General features: G+C 40.0%; 1 long non-coding RNA gene across 1 annotated transcript; it reads right to left on the bottom strand.

The window, feature by feature from the left end:
* Positions 1–237: 237 nt before the first annotated feature.
* Positions 238–11,495, bottom strand: LOC144585977 (uncharacterized). Its single transcript, XR_013540635.1, has 2 exons — positions 8,863–11,495; positions 238–7,699 (listed from the first exon to the last, which is right to left on the bottom strand). It is a non-coding gene; the product is annotated as an uncharacterized LOC144585977 (long non-coding RNA).
* Between the last annotated feature and the right edge of the window lie 1,902 nt (positions 11,496–13,397).

The raw sequence follows: 13,397 nt of genomic DNA, 5'->3' as shown, positions 1-13,397 counted from the left end.
CTGCCCATCCGATTCCGCATCGACTTCAAAGTATTGATGCTTACTTATAAAGCCCTAAACGGTTTAGGACCTCAATACCTGGCGGAACGCCTTCTCCCACCAAGATCTACCTGTGTCACTCGTGCGAGCCAGGAGGTGAGGCTGAGGAGCCTGACGCCGAGAGAGGCCCGGAATGAGAAGACCAGAAATCGGGCCTTCTCGGCAGTAGCTCCTCGCCTATGGAACAACTTACCTCGCTGGGCATTTTTAAGAAACAATTAAAAACACTTATGTATAGGCAGGCCTTCCCAACAGCTAACCCCTGACAATCTTTTTTCTTCTTATATTCTTTTGCTTTACCTTTGTTCACTTGTATTGTTTTTAAAAATTTATTGCTATTGGAGTGTAAGCCGCCTAGAGTGGTCGAATAAGACCAGATAGGCGGGATAGAAATCAAATAAATAAATAAATAAATAAAATTTCTATTTCAAAACACAGAAGTACTGGACAACACCAGCACTCATTATGTTAGACTGCACAGGGAAGCCATTGAAATCCACAAACACCAGCAGAGCTTAAACAGAAAAGAAGAAAGTTTAAAACTCAACAAAGCCTAGCTCCCAGCACTGAAAAATACAGCCAGCAAAAGGTCGATGAACTCTACCCAGCCACAAGGACAGGTGATCACGGCACACAAAAGACCAGCTAACAACACCCATCAATCACAGTGACGGATCATCTCTCCCCCTTATCACAACAATACACCCACAAAAAACCCACGCTGATCATCATAATTACCCAATCTCCTGAAAAGGACAAAAGCTGATCCCACAGCTAAAAATACTCAACTATCCAAACAAACTGCACCAGAGGACAGACAGAGTTCTGACTCCTGTCCTCTGAAAATGCCGGCCACAGAGACTGGTAAAACATTAGGAAGAAAAACCTTCAGAACACAGCCAAAGAGCCCAAAAAACTGCACAACAACCATCAATTGAAAAACCTCCTTAGCAGTAACTGGATGGCAGCAGAGTCAGCGGCATGTCACTGGCAGCCAATGAAAGAAAAGGAAAAGAGGACCAGATGATGTGCCTTTTTTATTTACACTTATTACACTAACATGCTTTTTACAGCTTTAGCACCATTGTCTCTTACACAAATAACTGAATATTTGTAAGGAGAACCAGAGCCATCCTCTTGTTCCTCCAGCCCCATTTTTTGAGAGACTAAAGCTCACTCTAGCCATATGACTCTAGTTAGTGTTCTGGCCTAAACGGCGGCAAAATTACCACAAACACCCCTGAGGATGCCAAGGAAATTATATTAGGGCCAACTGGCATTTAAAATGGCTTAAGTTTACTTGTGTTTAGTAATTACTTTAAGATTCCTTAAAGGTGCTGTGCAAATTAAAATGCTGTTAGATTTATATCTTTAAAATTACAGAACTAAACTTTAGACTCTTATTGGCACTGGTACCCAAAAAGGCCCTGTATTTTCCATTGCAGAAAGAAATAGAGAATGTTTGTGGGTGAAGACAAAGAGAGGATTATGGTAATTATTCAAGGTTCTCTCAAAAACTATTCTTACTGGTTCTTTTCTCCCTTCAGGCAGTGGCAGAAAAGTGTATTTTCTCCAACTTAGTTCCTCAAATATTGGTAAACGTTTTAGCCCCATTGAGGCTTCAAATGCATGAAGGGGCATTTTAGGGTTAAGGAGGTTTTATGGCCCAAGTTGCTACACAGACTCCATCCTCAAAGTTCTGTGCCTTTATCCCATCTCTTTCTTCAACAGCTGTGTACTGAGGGTGGATTTGGGCCCAGGAAATTGTGCATGTAGATGTCCAACACAGAAGAAGTCATGTAGACTTGAGGGTCAATAATGTGGCCTCATGGTCTTTTATTCATCCATAGGATGCCCCTTCATGCATATGCCACGTAAAAGTGGCTCTGTAGGTTCAGTGGCAGGGGAGCGGAATCTCATGCCCCAAAAAGCACATGCCTCCTCTCTCCATTTCAGGAGGATGTAGCTCTGGTCTGTCTATGTTTACAGCATAATTTGGTGGAAAAAGTACAGTGGGAATCACAGCACATATATCTAGATGTATTGCTATGGATATGAAATAATGAAGCAAAGGGACAGAAACCTGACCAGAAAATTGAAGGAATGTTGCACCAAAGTTAGAAAAGGAATATTAAAAGCAAATTATTTTAAGAAGATATGGAATGTTTTTTCAGTACATGTATTTGGGAAAAGTAAAGTCCATATTCCAGGACAAGAATCATTATATTTTTTGAGAGAAACGGGGCATACAAATTAAAAGGGGGAAAAAAAACTGGAGGCTTGTGGAAAACACTGGATGAACTATGTATTTTGAGTTTTGATTTGAATTTGAGTTTACATTTTTGTTGTTAGGTATTTTTCTTTTTCTTTTTTTGTCTTATTATTTGTTGTATTATTGTTTACTTTTTTTAAAAAAATCAATAAGGGAATGGTGCACCAAAGAGTCAGGGGTTGACAACTGTAAGCACTGTGGCAACCTTGTCACCCACATGATTTAGCAAAAGCTAATGAAAAGTCACAGACTAAGAAAGAAGGCAATAAACAAACTTATGAGACTTGCAACAGCTTTTGAATCATCATACCCACAATAAAGCTCTAACAGATTTAGCAATGGTTCTCAACCAGGATTACCAGATCAGTTCCTTGCAATTTTGTAAGGTGTTTTAAAATGACAGTTTATTCAGAAAATTTTCAGCTGTTTTGTAAAAAAACAAACAAAACAAAACACCCTCTTTGTCATAAAAAAACCAATGCAAAAATAAAACAATTTGTATATTATGAAACGGCAACTGGAATGACCATGGTATGTAAAATTCTGAATCATTTTATGTTCTGTCGAGTAAATCCTGCCTTGGTACACTTGTGTGCAGTGAATGGCACAGCAAGAGGATTCTTCTTACACTTGGATGCCATGATTTTGAAATATTTTACACATTAGCAGTACTGATTTTCATGCAGTTGTGAAAAATTTCTGTTGTCAGGAAGTGTAATAAACGTTGACGTCTTTCACGAATTTGTAAACGTTGAAGCTAGGCTACAAATCCTACAATTCTCCATTTTGGGAGTTTCACCTGCCAGACCTACACTTCCAGATGCCTACATGTGGCTCACCTGGAGAAATGGCCTGTCTGACAAGGCTTCATGGGCTAGCTGTAGCTCTCTCCCTTTCTGTAAGCCTTCTCTCTCTCTCTATGACAGCTCTCTCTGACTCCTGAATCTCTTTCACTTTTCATGAGAATCTGTTGTAGAGTTTTGAGTTTTTGGTAAAATTCCCTTTTTGCCAACCAGGAGAAGTACAGAGATCCACAGAGAATAGCTACAAGTTCCCCACATTGCCCACCCCTTTCTCATTAACTGGTGCTTAAAAGTCTCAATAACTCACTTTGAGACATTTTTAGGAGAAAAAATAAGAATGTTTCTTTCCCTACAGTTGCTTGAAATTACATATTTGTGTATGTTGCTCTTTTTTTACTGTATAAACACTTAGCAACCAACCAAACAGTTGAACAGCAAACAAACAACTGCTAGCAACCTAGTTAAAATAGAGAAAGAGCACTCAATGGACAGGCAAGGCTCTCTTTGAATTGAAAGGCTGGAAGGAACTTTTGCTTAGTATGGGATAGACAATCACCCCAGCCCAGAAAAGTCCCTCCCGGTTACACAAACTACAGATAGCTTATGAGGTTGCAAACATAACTTCTCTCTGTATTCTCGAAGGCTTTCATGGCCGGGATCCAATGGTTGTTGTAGGTTTTCTGGGCTGTTTGGCCATGTTCTGGACACAGCCAAACAGACCGGAAAACCTACAACAACCAAAACATCTCTCTCTTTGTTGCTCTTCCCCTTCTCTCTGTGTGGATCCCCTTCCTGGCTCTTCTCCCCCCCACACACACATACACTTCTCTCAGTATGTGTTTATTTGTCCAGAGACAAGCTGCCATCTCATCTATCAGTCAATTATTGTTACAGCCCCATTCACCTCAATGAGATTCATTTGTCTCTTAAAGTATTGGCAAGAAATTAGGCAACTGTTGCTGAATACTTTGATAAGCATGTCCAGGCAGAGTTTATGCAACTTTTCCTACATAAAACAAGCATTTTTAAGGCTTTGTTTTTCTGAACAATGGAAGAGATCAACTTCAAATAAAAAAAAGCTTGTAGGAGGAATTATTTCCTTTTTGGTAAACGGTGATAGGCATTAAAAAACACATACAACTGAATTCTCTCTGAGCTACAAAAAATTTGTAGCAAAAGAAGATTACAAGGCATTAGAAGGTTTTCTAAAAAACAGAAATTAGAATTTTAAAAGTTCTTGTCCAACTTTCTTCAAAATTAGCACATAGCAAGCTGGTACTGTTTTCTACCACTTGGCCAAATATGGTCTTGATTCACAAAGCTACTCAACCATTGTAACTTTTTGTTTGGACCAACCTCCTCTATCAGCAATGGCTTATGGAATGGTATTTCAACTGGTCACGCAATATCAGAGGTGCACTTCTGCACCTCTAATCTATTGTGTTAATGTAATCTCCATTGCCCTGTTCAACCTGAGAAGCAGAATGGAATGCTCTGTGTTCTACATCCCATTTCAGGGGTGAGTGTAACAAGAAACCTGTCTTTTTGAGTGTTGTCAGAGGACAGAAGTATGGGCTGCTGGAAAGAGGGTCTTGAAGCTGATTGCTGTATGCCAATAGCTTTGGATTGTATAAGGAATGCATTGCTCAGATGTCAGCAGATGGCTAAAGATTAGGCAGGCTTGTTCCCTGATTCTTACAGCTGTGTAAACAGTATCAAGGAATGCTACATCCAGCTGAGGTGATTGGAGAATTATTTTCTGGAGTATGGCTGTGACAAAGAATGGCTTGGAGTTTCCCATTCCTCTGCCGCACACGATCAAAAGTGCAGATGAACTGAAAGGGAGGTGCTTTTCTCAGGCTTTTTCCAGTGACAAAGATACATACACAGTGTATCAGGAAAGACTTCCTTCGCTCTCATCTGACTTGGTATCGTGATTACATAGTTATATGGGATCAGTTCTGTCGCACGGTGATATCACTGGCCAAGATCCAAGAGTGTACTTTGGTATCCAATGCCAGCAGCATTGGGAGTTTCTTTCTCTCCTCCTCCTGCTGCAGCCCTCTGTGGTGCCAAACAAGCCTTTCTGACTGGGATGCTGATTTGTTCAGAGCACATTTTTAGGAAATATGGGGCAGTACTGGAGCAAAGGGGAGCTAGTGGCAGAAATGGGAATCAGAATAAGTACACAATTGAATTCTGCCCATCGTCTTTACTGTGTGATTCCCAAATGGCTGGAAAAAGAGAGGGAGGGAGGGAGGGAGAAAAAGAGGACAAGCTTTTCTAAGCATGGAGGCTCTCCAGATCCAGCCATTACTTTGTTCAGTTTTGTACAAGTATTCAAACATATGCGTTAGCTTCCTGTAGCTTGCAACATAATTTGAGGTGCTAGAGCTGAACAGCTTCCTTTTCCTTCCCTTATGTCCTTTTATAATCTCTACAGTTCCCCATGGGCCTTATTTGTAGCAGCTGTTATTTTAGTGCAAAGCAAAGCACCACAAATAAGATACTCTAGAATATTCATGACCTGCTCCTCGAAACACAAATAATTTCTCCAAACCGAGGAAAGTGTTATATTGGAGAGGTAGGCCATTTAATAGTACAAACCGTGCATACCTTTCAAGAGAAGAAATAGAGGAAACACATGGCCATCCCATCAGTTATAAATTAACATGCATAATTTTGATATTTGATATCCTCTTTTGTTCAATTTTTCTTTAGTCATGCACATCCTCTTTTTTTTTCTGTTTTGGTGATGTCTGAGAGGCCATCCAGCTTCTTTCTTTCCCTCCAAGACTGTCAAGATTAGAAATCCACTTTTGCTTCTGTTCACACCAATATGTGGTCTTCTATTTTCAGACTCTGCACTATTTGTATCCGTCATTTGTGGACCATAGACTTGGACTCTTAGGGAAGGTGTTCAAGCGTCAGACTTTCTGACCCGACAGAACTGAATGAGAGAAACAAAAAGTGAGCAGGGTGGTGGTGGAAAATAATGTCAAAATAGCATTGTACTCACAAAGCAAAGTTTTCTGATATTCCATGAACTGAACGCTGTAAGTGAACATGCCTTAAGTAGATTTCCCGGAACTAGGCTGTATCAGCAGAAAACGTAATGCGAATATTTTTTTAACTAGCCTTAAAGGTCAGAACACCCAAGCCTATATCCAACCTTGCTATTTATCAAATTCTCATTGTTTCAATATTTTTGTTAACATTCAGCTTCTACACAAATGTGAAGTTAATGTGGATCATTAAAAGACTGTGCTGTGCCATTTGTTTCCTTTGATAAAATATCTCCCTAGCATCTTTCAGCTTAACAGCCTTTGCCCGGTTCCTGTGGGCAAGAGCAAATGTCAGCCGCCGCCAGAGATAGGGCCTATGCAGCCTTCCTGGATCTGGGGCAGACACAGAGGCAGACAGAAATGGGTGTCTGTTGCCAGGCATGAATGGATATATTTGGGATGGTAAAAACCATTCCTGCATCTTCTGCAATGACTTGATGCGTATCTAATCCCTAGTATTCTCAAAATTCAAATTCACTGATTCCAGAAGCTATCAACATTCATGTCTGAAAACTTTAAAAATCAAGACACCTTCCTGCCCTTATCTTCTCACCTCTAAAATGGGAACAATTAAGCTACTATGTAAGGAAAGAAGAAAAAGGCTAAGATACAAATGCGCTATGTAATTATGGCCAAAATCCTATTGTCTATTCTGCTGACAGAAGGGCAATGGCGTAACTTTCAGTGGAACATGGACACTAATGAATGATTCACCACTTGGATTCCTGGGCACATGCCCAGACATTCCACTGGTGCACAATAAGGATTGCCAGAACTATGCAACAAGATTTTGGTCCTTGTTTGTAATATCAAAGTTCAAGTTTGGTCAATAACTTTTACTGGATCACTAACAAATTGCAAATAAGATGAATTTTCCAATGCTACAGAACTCTTCATCAAGCAAAGATGATATCAAGAGTGGATTTTAGGAAACAGTTTTTTTTAAAAAAAAAATTGGGCTAGATATGCCAACCATAGCTCATATAGCCAGACTGCCAGCAAAGCAAAATAGAAGCTAAATTCTACAAGCAGTCAAGATGACAAAGGTATTCATTTTGTAGTCCCTCCCTTACTGCAGGCAAAAGCTTGGCTTGGCCTCCTTCTTGCACATCTGCTAAAGCAAAATCAATACCTTGACCACCTCTGGGATCACTTTTGGCCCAATTTCTGGACTACAGTATTTGCTTTCAAGAGGGATGTGGTGGCGCTGCGGGTTAAACCACTGAAGCCTCTGTGCTATAAGGTTTGTAGATCTTCAGCTGTAAGATCGAATCCAGCTCAGCAGGCACAAAAATCACCTGGTCAGAGTCTTTCCCCCCCCCCGAGGATGATGTAATTCTACATAAATTATAAAAATAATTTAAAATTTTGTATCTGTATGTATAAATTACCATATGACCATTAAAGCTCTAAATGGCTTAGGACCTCAATACTTGTCAGAATGCTTCTCCCAAAAAGCAGGTTCTGTGTCACACAATCTTCTCAATCCACAATGTTAAAGGTGGTTACACTGAGGGAAACTGGAAAGGTAACAACAAGGAATCACCGTTTCTTAGTAATAGCCCCCACTTTGTGGAATAAACCACTAGTTGTGGTGTGTCAGGCTCTATCCTTCCCAATATTCAAGAAAATATTCAACACAGAGATATATAAGGCAGACTTTAAAGACATCTTACCCTCAAATGATGCAAATTTTAACATTTTAATCTCAGGTTTCTATGTACCACTGCATGCAAGTTGGTTATATTGCCATTTTATTATTAAGTTATTAAATTTTTATGGGAAGGAAGTGGATGGGATGTGTGGAATTTTGCTTATTTGTACACTGCCTAGAGTAGTGTGAATTCACTAACCGGGAGGATATAAATTAGATTGATCGATTAATTGATTTGGTGATGCATAAGTGGCCATTAAAATAGGCTTTCCTGTTTGAGCTGATAAAATAGAAAATGTTTTGGTAATTTCCGTGGCCAGTACGCTATGCAGGAACCCATTCCAGTTTACCATTACACTCTGTGGCTGTGAAAAAGCTTTTGCTTAATCTTGATATTTTATACAGCATTGAGAAGCTGTCAAAGTTGCTCTCTCTCTCTCTCTCTCTCTCTCTTTTAAACTGTAAGTACGACATTCCTCCAGCCAGTTATTGTGGGAGTTATACTTTTAAAAAAAACAAAAAACAAAAAAACAAAAAAACAAAAAACAAAAAAAAACGGGGGAGTTCTTGGATCTCCACAGCATTTTAGATTTTAATGGCAGTTCTATTGGGTGCATTAACTGATCCTCATTCTTGAGATTGGATGGAGTTGTCATTTAATATTTAGGAATGAATAAGGAAAGTAATGATATTAGGTATCATCTGATTAATCCACATAAATCAACGAGCCATCCCAAATCAAGATATTTTATTGCATTTAGGATGTGTAGTCTTTCTATCATCTTAGGTCTTCTTTATCTAAATGCACACACACACACACACACACACACACACACATTTAGTGAGTGGTTCTTGCATTAAGTCATTTGGTGGCACTGCAGGGGTGTGGTATGTTATTCTGTGCCAGAGTCCATAAGTATATGAATAAAAAACACCCATGCTTGCCAAGTCTAGCCACAGTCCAACGCCAATAAGAAAGCCAATAAATCTCCTGCATGGCCACCCAGAGACACACAGTCTAGCACTCACCTACAGAACGAGTATACGGCCTGCCTCTAATCTGCCTTCCTGCAGAAGCCGTCCCCCGGTACCCATATGAATTCATACTGTGTCACGTTCCAGGGTTGCGTAGGCTTTTCTGAGAGCACTTTCTCTTGAATTACAACCTGCGGTCAGTTGGACATAATGGAGAATGGCCTGTAAGCTCTCAATGGGAAAGTCTGACAGAAATAAAACAACATATTAAGAATGGCAGGAAAAGCCACTATTATTCTGCTTCATTCTATCTGCTGTGAGGCCATAACGGCGCCTGGAGCCTGTCTGTATTTCACTCACTTCCCTGGATTTCCGAGTCAGAGCCACAGCTCCTACTCAACGCCAAATATTTCACTCTGGAGACGGACTACACTTCCTGATATAGGATGCACTTGCATGTATCCCAGTGACCTTAAACAGTAATAAAGGAGTCATAATATGACCTAGACAAGTCTTGAAAGGCAATTGCTATGTGAGTGATTGATGGGCAGGGGGAAGGTCAGTGGAGTATTTAGTTGCCCAAATTTGTTCATAAGTCTTGACACTGTGATTTTTTTTATCATGATTTGTGTGTGGAAGAGATTTCAAAACACACTAAAAACTCCTCTTTTGCCAACAGAGATGGTTAATTGTACAAGGCTAGAATTTAAACAATAATAAAAAAAAGCTTGTTCATAGTAACTGGATTGGCAAAAAAGAATCAGTGTTGTGCTTTATTTTCTTAAACATGTTTAAAGAAATTAGAAAATGCATTTAAAAGCTGTTCTTAACCATTTGTAGTACAATGCAGAATTAGTAATTCCTTTCTTTAATTTGTTTAAATTGCCAGCAGTAAATTAAATTCCTTATAATATAGAATAAGCACATAAAAACTTTATTTTACATTTTGTGAAAAGAAAAAGAGAGGTTTGGCATGTTCACACTTTCTCTTCTCTATAGGAAGGGGGAATCTGTGTTGTGTGCAAACAATTATCTCTGTAGCTTAGTGCTCCAAAGGGTAACGTTGCCTTCTTCCAAATCCATGAGCGGATATATGACTGAGCTCCATCTATCATCTATCTATGACACGAAGATGTTGAACAGTCACCAATCCCAGCTGTGCTTTTTGAAGAATGCTTCAGTCCTGTCAAAATGATACAGCTGTTAGAGTGCAGCTACCCCTTCATGGATTGCTGCCTTGTCGCGGCGAAGGGGCTTGAGTAATTTAGAGAAGCCATGGGCTATGCCGTGCAGGGACACCCAAGATGGACAGGTCATAGTGGAGAGTTCTGACTAAACATGATCCACCTGGAGCAGAAACTGGCAAGCCACTCCAGTATCTTTGCCAAGAAAACCCTGTGAACAGAAACAAAAGGCTAAAAGATATGACACTGGAAGATGGGACCCTCAGGTCGGAAGGTGTCCAACATGCTACTGAGGAAGAGCGGAGGACAAGTACAAGTAGCTCCAGAGCTAATGAAGTGGTTGGGCCAAAGCCAAAAGGACACTCAGCTGTGGACGCACCTGGAAGTGAAAGGAAAGTCCAATGCTGCAAAGAAAAATACTGCATAGGAACCTGGAATGTAAGATCTATGAACCTTGGTAAGCTGGATGTAGTCAAACAGGAGATGGTAAGAATAAACATTGACATCCTGGGTGTCAGTGAACTAAAATGGATGGGAATGGGCGAATTCAGTTCAGACGGTTATCATATCTACTATTGTGGGCAAGAATCCTGTAGAAGAAATGGAGTAGCCCTCATAGTCAACAAAAGAGTGGGAAAAGCTGTACTGGGATACAGTCTCAAAAATGATAGAATGATGTCAATACGAATCCAAGGCAGACCTTTCAACATCACAATAATCCAAGTTTATGCACCAACCACCATTGCTGAGGAGACTGAAATTGAACAATTTTATGAAGATTTACAACACCTTCTAGAACTGACACCAAAGAAAAATGTTATTCTCATTCTAGGGGACTGGAATGTTAAAGTAGGGAGTCAAGAGATAAAAAGAACAACAGAGAAGTTTGGCCTTGGAGTTCAAAACAAAGCAGAGCAAAGGCTAATAGAGTTTTGTCAAGAGAACAAGCTGGTCATCACACTCTTTTCCAACAACACAAGAGGCGACTCTATAATTGGAAATCACCAGATGGGCAATATCGAAATCAAATTGATTATATTCTCTGCAGCCAAAGATGGAAAGGCTCTATACAGTCGGCAAAAAGAAGATCTGGAGCTGAATTTGTTTTAGTCATCCACACAGGAGTCAGCAGAAAGAAAGGAGAAAATTGGCAATCTGCCTTGTTTGTCTTGTTTGCTTTGCTGTGGCCATCCAGATTTGCAGGAGGCAGGGCTACATCAGACCTACCTGAACAAATTGCAAAGAACTACCTTAAGAAGCTAGTGATTAGCGGTTTCCTCATTGCTCTATGTTAATTCCTTGCTCTTTTGTTTTCCTTTGATCTCCAGGTGCCACAGCACACTAAGACTTGCACTAAGCTTTTTAAAAGGGGGTTTGGAGACAAGTGGTGCTTGGTTGAGGGAACTGAGGACCTTCCAGATGGGAAAATTTGGAGTGGTCTGCTTGGGTTTCAGGGTGATCTAGCTCATCTCACACTTGACTGATCCTTTCATTCATGCTGGAGTGCTCTAAATCGAAACATGTGTGCTATAATTTGGTTTGAATCAAATCTCACTAAAAGTGAGCGCTCCCCTCATCTCAAATATATCATTAAGTCAACAGTAATGCAAACCCCACCTTAAGGGACATGGTGGCGCTCTGGGTTAAACCTCAGAAGCCTCTGTGCTGCAAGGTCAGAAGACCAGCAGTCATAAGATCGAATCCACACAACTGAGTGAGCTCCTGTCGCTTGTCCCAGCTCCTGCCAACCTAGCCATTCGAAAAATGTGAGTAGATAAATAGGTACCACCTCGGTGGGAAGGGAAGGTAACGGTGTTCTGTGTCTAGTCACACTGGCCACGTGACCACGGAAACTGTCTTTGGACAAATGCTGGCTTGGAAATGGAGATGAGAGTCAGACACGACTGGACTAAATGTCAAGGGAAACATTTACATTTACCTAATGCAAACCCTGTTCATTCAACAGGTCTTCTCTAGTTGAAACTAATATTTGGATTTGGCTCGAATTAATTTTTAAAGTGTAATTATTAAGAAGGCTGCCATAGCTCAGTACTACTACTACTACTACTACTACTACTACTACTACTACTACTACTACTATTATTATTATTATTATTATTATTATTATTATTATTATTATTATTATTATTATTATTATTATTATTATTATTATTATTATTATTATTATTATTATTATTATTATTATTATTATTATTTCTATGCCATATTTCCCACAACAAGGGAACCAGTAGTGAACAGTTTATATGCAGAAGGTCTCAATTTAGTTCCTAGTATTCCCCAGCACTTAAAAACAAGACATCTAAAACTGGAAATACCTCTGTATGAGTCACAGGAGAACTATTGCCAGTACAGATAGACAATGATCTCCTTAGTATGCCATTCATTAATCTGTCTCAACACAGTTGGATGTGTAGTCCTCCAGATAGCACTGGACTATAATTCCCATGGCCTCTCACTGCCAGCTATGCTAACTGAATATAATGGGAGATGAAGTCCAACAACATCTGCAAGACCACATAGTCTTCTCTAGAAAAATCAATAGATTCTCTTCAGTGTAGGGGGAAAAAGAAGAATCATAACTAATAACTCCTGCAAGTAGGTCAAGCACATGGACTGCACAGAATTGACCTTGATGAATCTGAAGCAGCTGACATGTAAATCTGTCTCTGTTCACTGGTTTTCTGTCTTGACATGGGTATAGTCACCTCACTTATCATGAGTGCTATTTTGCTGTCTAAAAATCTAAACTCCACAAAACAGCCTGGGCATAATAGCAGCCAGTCACTAACATATGTGTGGATCTTCCTAAGGGTTTTTTGTATATCAGTACATAAGGGCATCGTTACGGGGGGAAATGAGGATTTCCACCTATGTCTACTTGCTTTAAACGCGCACGCGCGCGTGCACACACACACACACACACACACCTTTTAAGATGGCCCAATGGACATTGATAAACATGGATCAAGGAAGAAAGAATTAACTGCTTCAAGTTTTGAGGTGGATGTGACTGGATAGCTCAGTGGTTAAGGTATCTGGCTGTGGAGCCAGCGATCCAGAGTTCAATTTCCCACTGTGCCTCCAGGGAGAAGAGCCTATATAGCCTTGGGCAAACTGCACACCCCTTCTAGAGGCCCCCTAGAAGAAGGGAATGATAAAGCATTTCTGAGCATTGTGGACCTAGGATACTTTGGGAAGGATCACCATATATCAGAGTAGATTTGACAGCACAGAATTAATGACTCTGTACACTCTGGGGCAAGGCCCCAGTTTCTTCTGTTTATTTCATATCAGTGGCATAGGATTATATTGTGACAGAATAAAATAAAGACCCCAGGACAGTACAGGGGTAAAAAAAAATCATTTTGCTATAAAAAGCAACAA

This window comes from Pogona vitticeps, chromosome 1 (genome assembly GCF_051106095.1).
Source record: "Pogona vitticeps strain Pit_001003342236 chromosome 1, PviZW2.1, whole genome shotgun sequence".
NCBI classification, from domain to species: Eukaryota; Metazoa; Chordata; class Lepidosauria; order Squamata; family Agamidae; genus Pogona; species Pogona vitticeps.
Note: the sequence above shows the minus strand (reverse complement) of the source record. Positions and strands in the feature narration are given on the sequence as shown.